This window comes from Archocentrus centrarchus, chromosome 24 (assembly GCF_007364275.1).
Source record: "Archocentrus centrarchus isolate MPI-CPG fArcCen1 chromosome 24, fArcCen1, whole genome shotgun sequence".
Lineage (NCBI taxonomy): Eukaryota > Metazoa > Chordata > Actinopteri > Cichliformes > Cichlidae > Archocentrus > Archocentrus centrarchus.
The window spans coordinates 31359337-31376713 of NC_044369.1; the positions used below are offsets into that span (position 1 = coordinate 31359337).

A 17377-nucleotide genomic window follows, 5' to 3' on the forward strand; every position below is an offset into this window, starting at 1 on the left:
TTGCTGGTGCAAAACAATGCGGTTCATCTCCACACAGCATTGATAAAGGCTCAGCCACACAGTAAAAAATAATTCCGTAAAAAAACAGGACAATGTCCTGTTTTTTTACAGTCATTCCTGTTAACCGAAATACAGATAATTCCGTAAATTTACAGTACCTTTTCCATATCATTCACGAATATTTCTGTTAATTTAATACAGTGTGGCTGCTTTTTCCCTTTGATCTCAGCCTTTGACGCTCGTTCAAGATTTATTCCCAGGAACACTCTGTGGAATATATAATATTTTTTGTTAAACAAGTGAATGAAAACTACAGAGTAATGTGTAGAATGAGATGAGACTGAAGGAAAACAAATATATCAAAAGTGATCTAGAGACTTGGGAGTATATTTGGGAATTATTCATTAAGATAAAAGGGAAGATCCCACCAAAGTGCTCCACATTGACATACATGCAATTCAAAGGTCTTCCACATTTGGTGCACTCTTGTTATTTTTTTTATTTTTTTTAATTTAACCTTTATTTATACAGGTAGTCCTACTGAGACTCAGTGTCTCGTTTGCAAGAGAGACCTATGTGCGCGCATGCATGGTTTTGTTTTTTAACTGCAATACTGGTAAATTGATATATTGTTAAAAATACAAAATAAAGCTAAGCCAAATTGGAAATCCTAGACCTGAACTCATGCATCTCCTGCCCAATTCCAGGAAACAAGTTCAACAAATTGAGTTAAAAAACCTGAGTTTATTAACTGAATTTGCTATAAAGGCAGATGAGAGAAAGTTCAATCAACTCAGACTGTGTTCACCTTGAGATAAAGGCATGTGAGTAGATAAAGAAAGCCACCAGCAATAGAGCTCCAATACCACGCATTACCATGATGAGTGAATAAGAGGTAGAGCCTCCATTTTAACCCAGAGGACTGAAGAATTAAAAAAAAGTGCCAGCGTGTTCAATAATATTTATCTCACAAAACTGGAGGAAAGCAAAGAGAAATTCTAATCACCTTGATCCACTCTGTTATCACACAGCATAAAAGTTCAAGTTATACAGTAACAGTCAAAAGTTTGAACACACATTCTCATTCAGTGTTTTTTTCTACATTGTGAATTAATATTGAACTCATCCAGACTATGAAGGAACACATAAGGAATCACGCAGTAAACTTCAAAGTGTTAAACAAACCAAAATATGTTTTAGAGTTTAGATTCTTCAAAGTAGTAACCTTTTACTTTCATTATAGCTTTGCACACTCTTGGCATCCAATAGTCTTGAAGAAGTTCTCAGAGGTGCTGAGCACTTATTGGCTGCTTTGCCTTCAATCTGTGGTCCAATTCATCCCAAACCATCTCAGGGGGGTTTAGATCAGGTGATTGTGGAGGTATGTCACTGTAAAATGCTATCTATGGTAGCCAAGAAATTAACTCTTGAGGTATGAGCTGTTAACTGAAAGCCATTCCAGGTGACTACCTCATAATACTGACTGAGAAAAATGCCAAGATGTGCGAAGCTGTCATCTTAGCAAGAGGTGCCTACTTCAAAGAATCTAAAAATCTAAAACATATTCTGCTTTGTTTAACACTTTGTTTACAAAAGAAGTCTATATGCATTTATTTATAGCTTGGATGAATTTAGTATTAATTTACAATGTAGGGGGAAAAAAAATCTGCCACGATGTCTAGAGACTCTTTAATGTCTGTCAAATGTGCTCAGTGTGAGCCTGCTCTCATTAGTTAAGAGAAAAAAGAGTCAGTTGTGGACCTGCTAGCCTTGCAGTGTCATATATGGTGCCACCAGTGAAATGTCTCAAAGGTATGAAAAAATTAATACATCACAATCCTCCATTTAACATCAAAATTTTAAGTGCCTACCAGAGTGAGTGACATCTCCTTCGGGTATTTTATGTTCAAGACATAAAATAAAGCAAAAGCATAGGCCACGATGGGGGAACTGATGTGGTCATTTACAATTTCTTGATCGACAGCTATCTTGAATCGTTGGTCTCCTTAAATCATAAAAACACCAGTATCACAAAAGATAATTGTCATGTCCAAATGCAGTATGTTGTTTACTTATTTATTAATTAAGATTTTGACAAACACCCAGTGCCATTCAGGGCTGTGCTAAATGTTATGCAGCTATATGCCACCAGATGGAGGTGCAACCGTGAATTTGCTGTAAAAGAAAAAAAAAAGACAAAAAAAACCAAAACAAAACAAACAAACAAAACACAAGACATTTTATTCTCAGAAATAAAATTAAAAGAAAGAAATAAAATTTGAACCCACCTCATTTTGGTACACAAGATGGTCAGGGTTTTTCTTGAAGAATTTTGCAATCCCAGCAACCAGTGGTAATGGACCTTCATGCATCTCGATTCCTTATAAGTCAAGAAATTCCTTGATGGCCTTTTCTTTTCTCGTCAGTTCATCTGATAGCCTTGTTTGAACTAGAAAGCCAAGGAGCTTCTCTGTGTGATCAGAAAGATGGACACATTGCAAGTCAACATAATTTCCTAAGGACTGTGACACAAAAACTGGATCAGATCAGTCAATCTATGTTCTGATCCATATAATTCAGCCCTGTTCTGAGTTAACCTTGCCACATTTCAGTAGAAGCTAGTGGGAGAGCTAAGGCAGCAACCAAGCAGACAGTAACAGTAAAGTGTGATCATCCTATAAAAAAAAGAATAAAAAAAGAATAAAAGCTACTGAAAGATAATTTACTAGATTCAAATGGTTCACGTTTTCCTCCCTCTCACCCACACCTGAGCTGGCCAACCACACCCTCACAGGTATGGCTCACATGAAGAGTAAGCTGTATCTGCAGTACCAATGCTGCTGAAAACATTTAACTATGATACAGAAGCAAACCGAACTTTACTTCATATATGTAATCACAACAGCTCACTTATGTGTCTTCGAGAATATGCCACATACGTTAAATGACCTGCTAAGCACTACAGAAACCCACTAACATTGTTTTAAAGACAAATATATCTGGTATACATACAGAAATATCAGGTAAACTTTTAATGGATCACTATCACTATCATATATATATATATATATATATATATATATATATAAATAAATAAATAAATAATTGACAAACCAAGTTAAACAGCACACATACTAAAGGAACTGTTTTATTAACAAAACTAGTAAGTCAGTTAGGTCTGCAACAATTTGATTTGATTCATTTGATTAGTTTCAAACTAAACGCGGAAAATGTGCAAACGCCATCTCCCAACGGTCCTGTTTACACTATATTTTGCGGGGCAAAATGGCGACCAGCTTTACTTTCTGAGGATCCTAACCACAGACATATATACGTCTATGATCGTAACACAGACCAGAGGAAGCCACAATACGGCATCAAGTCACGTCGTCCAATCAGATTCAGGTGCATTCAATGACCCGTAGGACCAACCATTATCACAGAATATTACATGCATATTATCTAACTGTTCACCGTCCCTGAATTAGCAAACTGGCACTAATTAGCCCCCACTTCCCAACACACATGTGGGCTGAAAGTTTTTTCTGACAGTACCCTAAAACAGTGACACGAAGAATGCGCATTTTCGTACATGTTTAAAACAAACCATTCCACACCAGGCAGGCAGTCCTTTACAGAATGGCTGGTCAACAAAGCTAACGTTAGCATTTGTAATCCCTTGAATAAAATATATAAGACTCACAAATGCAGTGGTCAACTCTGTACTACAACATTAGCTAAAGTCAGTTATAAAACACAAAATGTAGATATTACATTTGCATTACAAGATTTTACCAAACTCTGCCTGAGGATAAAAGTGGGATTAGAGTCGAATCCAAATGCAATTGTTGAACGTAACTAGCAGACAGACAAACTTAGTTTAAGTCACAGGCTCCTTCTGACTCGTCTGTGAAATCGTCAGAAACGGGAATCCGCTACGGGCCAATTATCTTGATAATACTCGCTAGTTCATTAGCTGGCAGACATGTATTTAGCAAAGGTGTAGACTATTAGATATGGGGAAACAGACAGCTGCCATTAGCATTTCTTTATACCAGTCCTTGTCAAAAAAAAAAAAAAAAAAAGCTGGTGATTACACAGCCACACCTAACATACTTTAAAAATGAAGTACAAATAATGTTAGACTTAAGTCACCACATTACTCTGCGAATTATAATTCTGTTCTCGGTAATGGCAGACGCGGGCTGGCCATTCTTACAACAAAATAATGTTTTCAACATAGCGCATTTGTAATTAAACATTTTAAGATAGTCATTTTTTAATTAAAAAGATATTTACCTGAAAAGCGTGCAAAATTACATCAGACTCTGAATGTCGAAGAAGATGGCTGCTTTGTGTCTTAAATGTTCCAGCTTCTTGTCGATTTCCCAGAATGCAATGCGTGATTTAAAAAATACGGAAAAAGGCCTGTGAAAAATAAATACGGACAATTCCGTCATTTAAAAACAGTAAATTGTACTGTATTTTCACGGATTTTTTTTAGTGCACTTGCAGTGTCGTAGCGACATCTGTTGCACTATATCTCCACAATGCACACCGTTCCACCAGTGGAACGCTGTAATAGTCATTGAAAAGTTAACTACCGTACTACACTATAATATGACATAACACAGGGCCTTGAGTAATGCGCTACGACTTGGTCATTGCCATTCTGGCAACAGCAAATTTATCGCCGTGTCTAAGGGTTAAACTAGGTTCGTTGTGAATCGTCTTTTGAAAAACTGGCCAATCCTTATAGCCTAAAAATATACATTTTAAAGCGAAATATGTTAAAGTAATCTATTCATGATACTTTCTTCACACATTAGGCCCGTATCCTAATTCATGATTGTTAGTATGCGGCTGCAAACGAGGAAGAAACACTCGAAGTTAAACAGATATTTCTTTATTGTTCAGGGCAGGCATATTTTATCGGCTATATAATGCAATATAACAATATATAATAATATAAAATTATATAATACAAAATACCTTAGGGTAAACACATTGCCTACGATTTCAACAAATTAAAGAGGAAAAAAGTAGAACTGTGTAATACCTCTCTCTCTCTCTCTCTCTCCTGCAGGGGCGTCTCCTCCTAATCAGGGCTGCAGGATAAAGGGAGGCGATATAGGAGGCGGCACCGGAGAGAGGAGATAGTGGTGGCGAAGCAGTCGGTGGTGTTGGTGGTTTGACCAGCTGTAGAGTCGTGTGTCTGTGGGTTGACCACAGATGTGCTCCGGGGTTCTGGAGGTTTAGGGGTGGTTGCTTTGGCTGCCAGTGCCAGCGTGCTCAACGTGTTTCTTTTAAGTTGGTCCCCTAACAAGATAAGTGGTGTCTCCCGTTTGGAGATTATTTTGTGTTTTTTCCCTTATAGGTTTTTCGTCTCCGGTTTGGGGATTGTTTTGTGTTGTGGCCGTTTTGGGGTTTTTTTTCTCTTAAATAAACATTATTTATTTTATGAACGAATCTGGTTTCATTTGGGTTCCTTTCTTGATCGTATGTTGCTCCCTTGTCCCCTAGGCCCGCTGGATGTAACACTCTATTAAAACGCTTGAGATGAAGCTGAAGCCAGCCTTAAACGGAGGCTGAACGTACCTGAAATGAAGAGTAATGCTTTTCGCATTAAACGAACCCTTCTCTCAATATTTCCTTAAATTTAAATTTTAAATTTCCTGGTTTCCCGTCTTAACGTTTCCCTGGAAATGGGAAATGGTTCTGATCACATTTCCCGGGAATCCTGGGTCCCGGGATTAAACCCTAGTGTGCATGAATGTTTACCATAAAGAATTCCACCTTACTAATAATAATACTAACAAAACATGACAAGTATCCTCATAGTCAATAATTAATTGGCTACTTTTTGTGTTCTGATACGTCATCTTGACATAAGTGCAATTTTACCTCAAACACACTGAGACACCTCTACCTCAGAGCTATTTAAAGGACTAGTATATGAAAACTACCACAGTATCTTAACTGTTCCTAGGACTCAACACATCCTGGAGATCTTGGATGTTGTTCCTGGAATCTGCTGGTGCCAGTCTCCCAGGTTGGGGAATTGGGGCCAGCAGATTTCAGGTAATCAAGTGTTCCGATTAACACCGTTACATTTACTGCTTGTATCTGGACGTCCCACAAGGTCTTAACTTGGTTATGCGGGGTGTATCCCGTTTTGGGACTTCCAGGCCATACTCGGCACAGATGTTCCTGTATCCTGTCAGCCACTTGCTTGTGGTGTTCCCTGCATGCCCTGCCTGCTAGCATCTTGCACCCTGCTGTTATGAGCTGGATTGTCTCTGCACAGCATGCACCTAACATTGATGTGGAAGTCCCCAGCCTCTATCAATCTTGTGCTTAGAGTTTGTTCCTGTACTGACATGATTAGTACCTTCATTCCAGCATTGTCCACCATTTTCTATATCAGCTACTTCTTATACATCAGGGGTCGTCAACCTTTAACACTCAAAGAGCCACTTGGACCTGATTTCCATGGAAAATAAAACACTGAGAGCCGCAAGTACTGCCAGTAGCGGCTACCAGCTTCCACAAGTGTCACATATATTGAGAGAAGAAAAATTTAAAAAATAATAATAAAATAATTTTATTTTAATATTTCAAGATCACAAAAATGTTTCAGTTTAGAACTACAACAAAAAACGAACTAACAAAAATAGGGCCAAGCCACACAGAGCCGCAGCATAAGGATGAAAGAGCCACATACGGCTCCACCCAAGAGTGGTTGAGAATGACCAAGCTAAGATCCTGGTGGACCTCCAGATACTGACAAATAAACTCTTGATGGCTAACCAGGCAGACATAGTAGTAGACAGTAAGCTAAGGTACAAAAGGCGGAGCCCAGCTAGCTCAGTCGGAAGAGCATGAGACTCTTAATCTCAGGGTCGTGGGTTCGACCCCCACGTTGGGTGATGAAGCTCTTGAGGCATTGCAGTTAGAACAAGCAAGCATGGCAGTCATTCAATGGCATCAAATCTTTCTTCATACCTTCACCACATAAGGCCAGGCATTATTGTGCATGAAGACAAAACCCAAGAGCCACTGCACCGGCATTGTCCAAGGATTTAATCCTGATACCAATTCTGGTGTTCTATGGCAAATGTCAGTTGGGCTCCATGTTCTCAGGCAGTGAGCACAGGACCCACAAGAGAATGTCAGGCCCTCATGAAGTCTATCTTTGGTTGGAGACATTAACACCAGCATCCTGCTGGAGGTCATTTTTTCAGGGCTCTGTTATTCCTTGCACTAAGAAGCAGATACTGGTCCTGCCAATGAGTTAACGACCCTCTGTGCTCCAAAACCCTGGATTGGAGACCTGAGACATTTTATATACCCCCTGGAAGGTACCCAGGGACTGCAGGGGCTGAGCCCTCAACTATTGAATTCAAAGTTCAACTTCACTGGCGAAAAGGACACAAGCATGGCCTGGCTAGCTCAGCTGGCAGAGCATGAGACTCTTAATTTCAGGGTCGTGGGTTTGATCCCCACGTTGGGCGGTGGAGCTTTTGGACAATCTTCAAGTTTGAGGCAAAAACAAGGCCCAGCATATGACCAGTCATAAACATGGATGGGTCTTCTGACACCAACCATGACAGGGGTCGGCAACCTTTAACACTCAAAGAGCCATTTGGATCCTGTTTCCATGGAAAATAAAACACTCAAAGCTGCCGGTAGCAGCCACCGGCTTCCTTGAGTGACACATATATGGAGAGACAAACAATAATAATAAAATAATCTTATTTTAATATTTCAAGATCACAATAATGCTTCAATTTAGGAATACAACAAAAAACAAACTTACAAAAATAGGCCCAAGAAGCACAGAGCCGCAGCATAAGGATGAAAGAGCCGCATGCAGCTCTGGAACCGCGGGTTGCCGACCTGTCCTTCCATAACGGTTCCCTTTCTTGCTCCTCTTATTTCTCATGTATCTTCTGCCTGAGGTATTTAGGCAGATGAACAGTTGCGGCCATCTTTCTGATGTACTCATAGATCTTTGTTTTGTCATCCCAGATAGTGATTCTGACACTTACTAGTCCGTGGCCTCCTTCCTTCCACTTAGCAAATCACCCCAATACCATGCTGGATTTAGCCAGTTTATTATTGCAGCAAGGCATATGATGACCGGGAGGGTGTAGGTATTGATTTCCTGGATCTTATTCTTCCCATTCAGCTTAACCTTCAGGACTTGCCTTACTCTCTGGAGGTATTTGGCTGTTGCAGCTTTCCTATTGGCCTACCAGGGCATCACTGAGTTCCAAGACAGTCTAAGGTGGAACCTGGCAGTGCCGGACTAAAAAATAATGTCCAAGAGGTGTTTTAGGTCAGCCCAGTCAGTGGTATTAATTCCGTCATCCTCCAGGAACTTCCTGCCCATTCTCGCCACATGAGGCTGGGTATTATCATGCACCAAGGGGAACCCAGGACTCATTGCACTAGTGTAGGGTATGCATGATTTGTGTGTGTGTGTGTGTGTGTGTGTGTGTGTGTGTGTGTGTGTGTGTGTGTGTGTGTGTGTGTGTGTGTGTGTGTGTGTGTGTGTGTGTGTGTGTGTGTGCGCGCATGCATGTACAGTATCAGTCAGTTTGGACTCACCTTCTCATTCAATGTTTTATTTTTTTCCTACATTGTAAATAATACTGAAGTCATCCAGACTATGAGGGAACACAAAGATTCATGTAGTAAATTTAAAAGTGTTAACCCTTTATGAGCTAGAATAGAACAAGTCCACCAGACCACATCTTTACATGCTGTAGTACCATTTTGTGGAATATTTCAACTATACATCAGTAGAATCTTCATAACCCTAATTTTAATAATATATATGAAAGAAATCCATATTAACTACAGAAGGTAGCTATAAAGTGCACTAACCCACAAAGAAATTGAAAATTGTTATTTGTTTTTATATATTTTGTTAGATACAGAAATGTCATAGCTCTTTATCGTATTGAAAACGATAAAGAGCATTGAATAGATTTGTTGCACTTACGCAATTTCTGCGAAGTCCTTACAGTGCAACACATTGAATGCATGATATGTAAGTGGTTTTATATGCAAAAAGAATTATTGTTCTATCATTTGTATTTACAATTTGACCAGCATTTGAAAACACTTACGCAATTGAGTAGCCGGTCACAAAAGGCATCTCAATTGGTTTTAGATCAGGTGATTGTGGAGGTCAGGTCATCTGACACAACACTATCACCCTTTTTCTTGGTAAAATAGCCTGGAGGTGTGTTTGGGGTCACTGTCCTGTTGAAAAACAAATGATGGTGCCACTAAGCGCAAACCAGATTGAATGGCATGTAGCAGAATGCTGTGGTAGCCATGCTGGTTAAGCATGGTTTGAATTTTGAATAAATCGCCAACAGTGTCACCAGCAAATAAGCACCCCCCATACCATCACACTTCCTCCTCCATACTTCACAGTGGGAACTACACATGTAGGAACCATCTGCTCACCTTTTCTGCTTCTTATAAAGACATATTGTTTGGAACCGAAAATCTCAAATTTGGACTCATCAGACCAAAGCATAGACTTTCATTGATCTAATGGCCATTCCTTGTGTTCCTTGGCTCAATCCATTCTCTTCCTCTTGTTCTTCCTTAGAAGGGGATTCTTTGCAGCAATTTGGCCATGAAGTCCAGATTCACACAGTCTTATGAAATGTTGAAATATGTTTGCTACTTCAAGCATTTAGGTGGGCTCTCATCTGAGGTGGTGTTAACCTGCGATTTCTGAGGATGGTAACTCTGATGAACTTATCCTGTGCAACAGAGGTAACTCTTGGTCTTTAACACAATGCCCAGCATAGTAAAATACTCAAATTAAGTTGCACAATTATTGGCATCCCGTAGAGCCCCACTTGCAAAGTCTTTTCATTTTAGCTAGTGAGCTAAAGAGTGAAGCATAGAGCAGCTAGAAGTCACTTGACAATTAAAACACATTCCTGCACATAAACAATAATTCTAACAGTATTTTACATCTTTACTTATGGCCATATCTACTCCAAAAACAGAACTGATATGCATGCACACTTTCAGCTGCTGTCAGTATAACTGAAATTAACAGAAATGGGAGTTAATTGACAGAGAGGGAAAAAAAGTCTTTATCAGATGTGACAATAACATCTCTGGTAATGTATTATTCTCATAGCTGCTTCAATTCAAGAACTAAAATATACTAAGCTGAATATTTTCTTCTTCTTTTTTTTAAAAGTGGTCTTGAGCAATAGTTCTCCAGGCTTTCTGAAGGTCTTTTTATTTTCAATTGATTGCTTTTTCACTGGTTTTCAGTCTAGTACTCATACCTGATCATTTTCAGAGTAATGTTTTTGTTGTTTGTTAGTTAAGTAACTTAATAATGACCTAGGCATCTTTAAGAATTTTGTCACTAGCAGTCTGTTTCAACAACAAATCATTTGTACCATTTCTTTAACTGAAGATATGAAAAATGCCTAAGATAACACAATTTGACAGGCATAAAATTATTAGTAGTAGTATTATTAGTATTTTTGTGCCAACAAGGTGATTCCAAAAGGGTAATTAGCCGCAAACTTGACATATGTTGGCACGGTGTGCAATGTATCCTTAAAAAAATGAGAAAATTGGACAAGTGAAGGCCAAAAGAAGATGTAACAAGCCTAAAAATACTATCTACAGCACATCAACAGTGTCTGAAAGTCATGTATTTCAGAAGTGGGGAAAAAAGCAGCAAAGACCTGACACACGATCTGAAAGATGCATGTGGCCCTTCAGCTGATCCATCTAATGTTAGTTGAAACCTCTTCAGAAATGGTGTCAGTGGAAATGTGGCTGTCAAGGGAATCCAGATTTTACATTTTTGGTTCAAAGCATCAGCATGTGCAGTACGGAGGAGGTCAGAAGGACAGGTGCAACACTTAGTATCTACAGAGATCTGTAAAACAAAGTGGAGGCTCTGTCATGGTTTGGGGCTGCATTTCAGTCAGTGGTGTTAGGTATCTTGTCAAAATTAATAGAATTATGAGCATACCATCAGTTTTTGATCCACCATGCAATACCATCTGGATAACATGATTTGCAACAGCTTAATTTTTCAGCATGGCAATGATTCCAAATACACTGCCAATGTAATATAAGGATACCTGGATAGAAAAAAAGAAAACACTCACACAATGTCACGCTATTAGTCATGGATTGCCCTCCCCGGGACCTGGAACTCAACATTACTGAAGCAGTGTGGGATCATCTTGACAGAGAATGGAAGAAAAGGCAGCCAAATAACATCCAAATAAGAGCTTTGGAATGTCCTTCAAGAAACCCAGAGAAGTATTCCTGAAGACTACTTAAAGCTTGCCTAAGAGAGTTCAGGCTGTGTTGAAAACTAAAAAGTGGTTGTATCAAATCCATCCATCCATTCTCTTCCACTTATCCTGTCATAGGATGAAACTGACTTTTAAGTTTGTTAGAATAGTTCTGTTTTTGCCTTATGTATACTGTATTACCATGTATGTTCACACATGTATGTTCAGTAAAATCATAGCATGTTTTTTCCATTTTATTAGCAACCAGTTGTTTAGCTGGACAAATGAAACTTCTAGTATTCACCTAAAGACAGTGAATAGAAACTGTCATTAAGTGTTTGGCTTTCTATCTAACTCAGGAGGGGAGGGCTCAGGAGGCTATGATCAAATGGGGGAGTACAGAAACAGTGCTCAGTTGGGATGTGAATCATGCAGTGAGTAGGAATTAAGGCTGAAAGGTGGTTAAAAAATCTATAGTCATCCACAGAACAGTCCAGAACAACAGATGATTGGTGACTTGTCACAGTCACCTCAAGGTGCTTTATATAGTAAGTAAAGAGTGGTATATAAACACATAGAGAGTGAAAAGAGGTGAGTGAAGAAAAAAAACACTCAGTGGATCAGGCCAGCAGAACAAAACAGTAAACTCACTTGAACATGTACATGAACACAAAGCAGGGAAAGCCAACGGCGAGGACGCAACAAAGGGCAAAGGCAAAAGGCCTTTGACCGCTGGAGAGAACAGGAGGACAGAATCATATCATATAGGCAGGAGGGAAGCAAAACTCAACATGACACAGAGAGCAGGAGGCATGGAAAGTAAAACAGGAAGTAAGAACAAAACAGGAAAAACACAGGGGACACTGAGGGAATCAAAACTAAACCAAACACAAGACTCAGGCAACTAAACTAAGAAAGCGTGAAGATACACATAACCTTAAACTAAGAACATAACAATAAAAGAATCTCTTAAAGGAAAACAAAACCCAAATTTGCAAAACCACAATAGACAACTTAACATAAATGGGTCGAGGCTCAAAACCAAAACATCATGTCAGACCCAGGATCATGACATTAACAGAGAGCCAATGGCAGAAATATGCTGAAAGTAATAAATTATAACAGTCCAGCCTAGAACTAATAAACACATGAACTAGCTTTTCACCATCACTCTGAGACAGGTTTCTAATTTTTCTTTAAGGAGTTGTGAGTGATATTGTTGTAAATGTTTTTTCTCTATCCATCCATCCATCCATCCATTTTCTTCCGCTTATCCGGGGCCGGGTCGCGGGGGCAGAAGCCTAAGCAGAGAAGCCCAAGCTTCCCTCTCCCCAGCCACCTCCTCCAGCTCATCCGGAGGGACCCCAAGGCGTTCCCAGGCCAGCCGAGATACATAATCTCTCCAGCGTGTCCTGGGTCTACCACGGGGCCTCTAATGGTTAAAATTTTATTTATGAAGAAATGAATGAAGTCATGACTAGTTAAAGGAATACTGGTCTCAACAGAGCTCCGACTCTTTGTCAGCACGACTGAAAAGAAACCTGGGGTTCTTATTTTCTTCAATCAGTGACGAATAGTAAGATGTCCTAGTTTTACAGAGAGCTTTTTTAAAGAGCAAGAGACTTTTATCAGGCTAAATGAAGATCTTCTTAATTAGAGAGATGCTATTTCCCCTCCAGCTTACGGGCTATCTGCTTTAAGCTGCATGTTTGTGAGTTATACCAGGGAGTCAGGCACTTCTGATTGGAGGTTTTCTTTTTCAGAGGAGCCAGTCATATAAATGGGTGAGTATTTGTTTGTGTGTGTGTGTGTGTGTGTGTGTGTGTGTGTGTGTGTGTGTGTGTTTCCTTATTTCATTCGCCATTTCTTTTTTGTATATTTTTGTTATTTGTTTGTTTGTTTGTTTGTTTGTTTTCAATGGCTGCAGCAGTTGGGGAACCCCTGTATTTTTCCATTTGTGCTCTGCCCCCTTATCCTTATCTTTTATCCTATTTTCTCCAATGTTTTTCTCTCTTACTCTTTTTTTCCTGACTGTCAGCTCTGGTATTGCCATAATACACATGTACTTGTATGAACACTAGAAATTAATAAATAAAGTTTGATTCTGATTGCAAAAGCTGACAGAGAGAGAGAGAGCAATGCATGGGTGCTCCTTCAGAATGCAACAAGACTTAAAAATGCAGATGTGTTTATGGCTGTCCATTGATGTCTCTTTTTAATGATATGCAAAGATGACAATTTTGTATTCATGGCAGCTGTGAAATCAGTGTGACTTACTACAGTTACATTTAAATGATCAAGAATTATTACTCAAAACCAAATCACTACATGTGTCAAGTGACAAATGATGCCCATAATTAGTACCAGTTGCTTTCAGATGCCTGTGCGTAGTAATTAATCAGGTAGACTGTGATGTTCTAAAGACTCTCCTGGGGATGTGAACTGATGAGTGGAACAAACAGAGAAAACACATTTCATCCAGCTACCCTGGGACCAGCACTGGAATATCTAACCCCCTTTAAAATAAAAGCTAAGCACAACCAAGCTTCAGTTTATGTATTTTCAAACCATTTTTTGACCGTGTGACACAATCAGAGCAGGCTTTCTTTTGCTGGAACACAATGGGAAATTAAAACATAAATGCGAGACACAGATCACACTAACAGCATGACAGATACAGCTCTGATGAATATCAGGTGTTGAGGTGATTATACAGAAAGTACAGTTGTAATAATGATTTCTCTTTTTTCAGCCTTGAGCATGAAAAGAAAACCAAGCTATAAGCTGAGCTAAAACGAAAACCCGTTTTATTTTACTAACATTTGGAGTATTGTTTATGCCACTTGATGAACATAAGTCCAATATTCAGTTTCTTTTCAACTCTGTCAGTAAAACCTATTCTGAAACTGACCCATAGGAAACCTAATCACATATAGTACATATCTGCAGAGCCTACCTGGCTGAACAGGCCAGGTAGGCTCTGCAAGGTCAGGGGCACTAAAAATAAATCCTAAATCTATTGTGTTCTATTTCTGTCTTCATGGTAAAATTAATATATATTTATATAAAGTTGCAATTAACCAATTATTCTGAACATACACAAAATTTCTTTAAGAATTGTCACATTCACACACTCTGCAATTTCCCATCTACAAATTTAAATGTCTATAAAAATCCAACCTTACAGCAACGAAGACTTTTAAACTTAATTTCACACCTGCCTATTTACCAGATTTTTAATCTGCTTGTTCTTATGGGTCTTATGTGTTAATGAAGTAGTAAAAAAATGAATAGTACACTTAAAAAGTGATCCAACTTTTTACTAAACTTGCTGGGAACCCTTAAATGCAGTTTCTATAGTAGCAATTGTAATGACTACATTAAAAAAAATTAACTATAAAAAACCCTCAGTAATAATTGCAGTGCTTGAATGAGAACTTTTAAGCTGTTGTTTTGTTGTAACAGAACCCAGACATCCTCGTTCTTGAGTAGACTTCTATTCTCATCATGCAATTAACAGTAACTTAATGAAAGCTAGTAAAAAGCATATAGACCCATTCCAAAAAATTAGAATATCACTGAAAAGTTGATTAATTTCCATAATTCCATTCAAAAAGTTAAACTTTCATAGATTATAGATTCAGGGCCCTCAATTTAAATGATTTCAAGTATTTATTTGTTTATTTTTACATCATTTGGGCTTCCAGCTCATAAAGCCCACGAAAAGAGGATTTTAAAAAATTAGAATACTGTGGAGAAATCAGCCCAAATTTTACAGGGCATGAATGTTTTAAACTGAGTGTGACACACTAATCATCTACTAAACTCAAAGCACCTGCACAGGTTTCCCCAGGGGTCATTAAATTGCTTCAGTTTGGTTCAAATGTCTCAGTTCAGTTCAATATGGGGAAGACTGCAGACCTAACAACTGGCCAGAAGACCATCATTGATACCCTCCATAGGATGGGTAAGCCACAAAACTTCATAGCCAGGAGGCTGGCTGTTCACAGACTGCTGTGTCCAAGCATATCAATGGAAAGTCTAGTGGAAGGACAAAATGTGGCAGGAGAAGATGCACCAGCAAAAGAGATGACCTTGGGCTTCAGCGGATTATCAAAAAGAGAAGATTCAAGAATCTGGCAGAGATCCAGAAAGACACCACTTTCAGACGCATCCACAAGATGGGCTACAACTGTCGGGTCCCTTGGGTCAAGCCACTTCTGAGCCTGAGCCAACGTAGGAAGCGTCTCAACTGGGCCAAGGAGAAGAAGGGCTGGACCGTTGGCCAGTGGTCCAAGGTCCTCTTTTCCGATGAAAGTAAAGTGTGTCTTTCATTCGGGAATCAAGGTCCAAGGGTTTGGAGGAAGACGGGTGAGGAACAGAGCCCAAACTGCTTGAGGTCCAGTGTGAAATATCCACAATCAGTCATGATTTGGGGTGCAATGTCTGGTGCAGGTGTTGGTAAACTCTGCTTTCTTAAATCCAAGGTCATCGCAACAGTCTGCCAGGATGTTTTAGAGGACTTCATGATTCCTTCTGCTGAGGATCTGTATGGAGATGCAGATTTCATCTTCCAGCAGGACCTGGCCCTGGCCACTGCCCATGCTGCCAGAAGCACCAAACCCTGGTTTGATGCCCATGCCATCACAGTGCTTGACTAGCCAGCCAACTCCCTGGACCTAAAGCCCATTGAGAATCGATGGGGTATTCTCAAGAGGAAAATGAGGGCCACCAGACCCAACAACAAAGAAGAGCTGACAGCAAGCATCAAGGAAATCTGGGCTTCCATAACTCCCAGGCAATGTCACAGGCTGATTGCCTCAATGCCACGTCGCATTGAGGCAGTGATTAAAGCAAAGGGATTCCCAACCAAGTATTGAAGATTGACATATCATTTTAAAGGTACCATATTTTGATTGATTTGATGTGATTTCTTTTTGTTTCTGCAAAAACTGAGAAGTAGTTTGGGCTGATTTCTCCACAGTATTCAAATTTTTTGATATCCTGTTTTCGTGGGCTTTATGAGCTTGAAGCCCAAATTATGTACAAATAAACAAATAAATACTTGAAATTGTTTAAATTGTGGGCCCTGAATCTATAATCTATGAAAGTTTAAATTTTTGAATGGAATTATGGAAACTAATCAACTTTTCCATGATATTCTAACTTTTTGGAATGGGTCTGTATATTCTTCATTTTTAAATAAAGTGAACTAATTTATGTAAGCCAGAAACACTATAGGAATTTACAGTGTGACATAAGCAACTACTTTAAGCAGGAGCAGTCTTTTTAACCCTTTACTGTCTGATCAAGATGTTTGAATAATAGAGTGATACTGGAATTTTGCCTTTGTTGTATTATGTTTACTTCAGTAATGTTCTCTGAGATATTCTCTGAAATGTGTCCCACACTGCTGAACAATGTAAAAACTTTTCATTGTTTACTTCAGTACGGAGTGTATCAGAGAGATGATGGAGCTGCTGGAGGAGAAAACTCTCCCTGGAACAGTTGACATTGCTGTCCTGGAGGGTTCAGTTTTCCACAAGGATCTGGCCGACTGCCACAGATTTTGGTGTGATGAATGTTCTGCTCTTCACTCTCAACACAGAACATCCAGATAACTGGAGGAAAAAATATTTTGTTGGACTTGGAGAAACATTGTGACCTTGAATGCTAAGAACCAAATTCATTTCAAAGACTGTTGAAATGAAACTAATAAAACGGAGTTCTAGTTAACTTGTGGTGGGCTGCTGACCAGTGCAGGACAGCTAAATGTAACGGTACGATCTATCTCGGTCTTAGTGTTGTTTCAACCTCATAATTAATAGTTGCCTAGCTAACCCTCTAATATATTTACTAGCAGATCATATGTCAGTCATTCTATTACATTCTATTGATCTTATCTTATCTTATCTGACTGGAAATGTTGTTGCCCCAGGTGAGGTCGTTACTTAGAAGTACCTGTAACTGGGGACCAGTTCCACCACAAGGTCAGGGGCCATAACACAGAAAAAAAGATTTAATATCTGTCCAATAACTCCCAAACACAAAAACAAAGGGCAATTTATCCA

The 17377-nt window shown here is 39.2% G+C and overlaps 1 long non-coding RNA gene and 2 other non-coding genes across 3 annotated transcripts in view; all 3 read left to right on the forward strand.

The window, feature by feature from the left end:
* The window catches only part of LOC115774901 (uncharacterized), a 9734-nt gene extending 2853 nt beyond the window's left edge, over window positions 1–6881 (forward strand). The window contains exon 3 of the long non-coding RNA XR_004019225.1: window positions 6872–6881. This is a non-coding gene — a long non-coding RNA (uncharacterized LOC115774901). The remainder of the gene's footprint in view (window positions 1–6871) is intronic.
* trnak-cuu (transfer RNA lysine (anticodon CUU)) lies at window positions 6857–6929 on the forward strand. Its single transcript has one exon. It is a non-coding gene; the product is annotated as a tRNA-Lys (tRNA).
* A 512-nt stretch (window positions 6930–7441) lies between these two features.
* Window positions 7442–7514, forward strand: trnak-cuu (transfer RNA lysine (anticodon CUU)). The gene has a single exon. It is a non-coding gene; the product is annotated as a tRNA-Lys (tRNA).
* Window positions 7515–17377: the final 9863 nt, after the last annotated feature.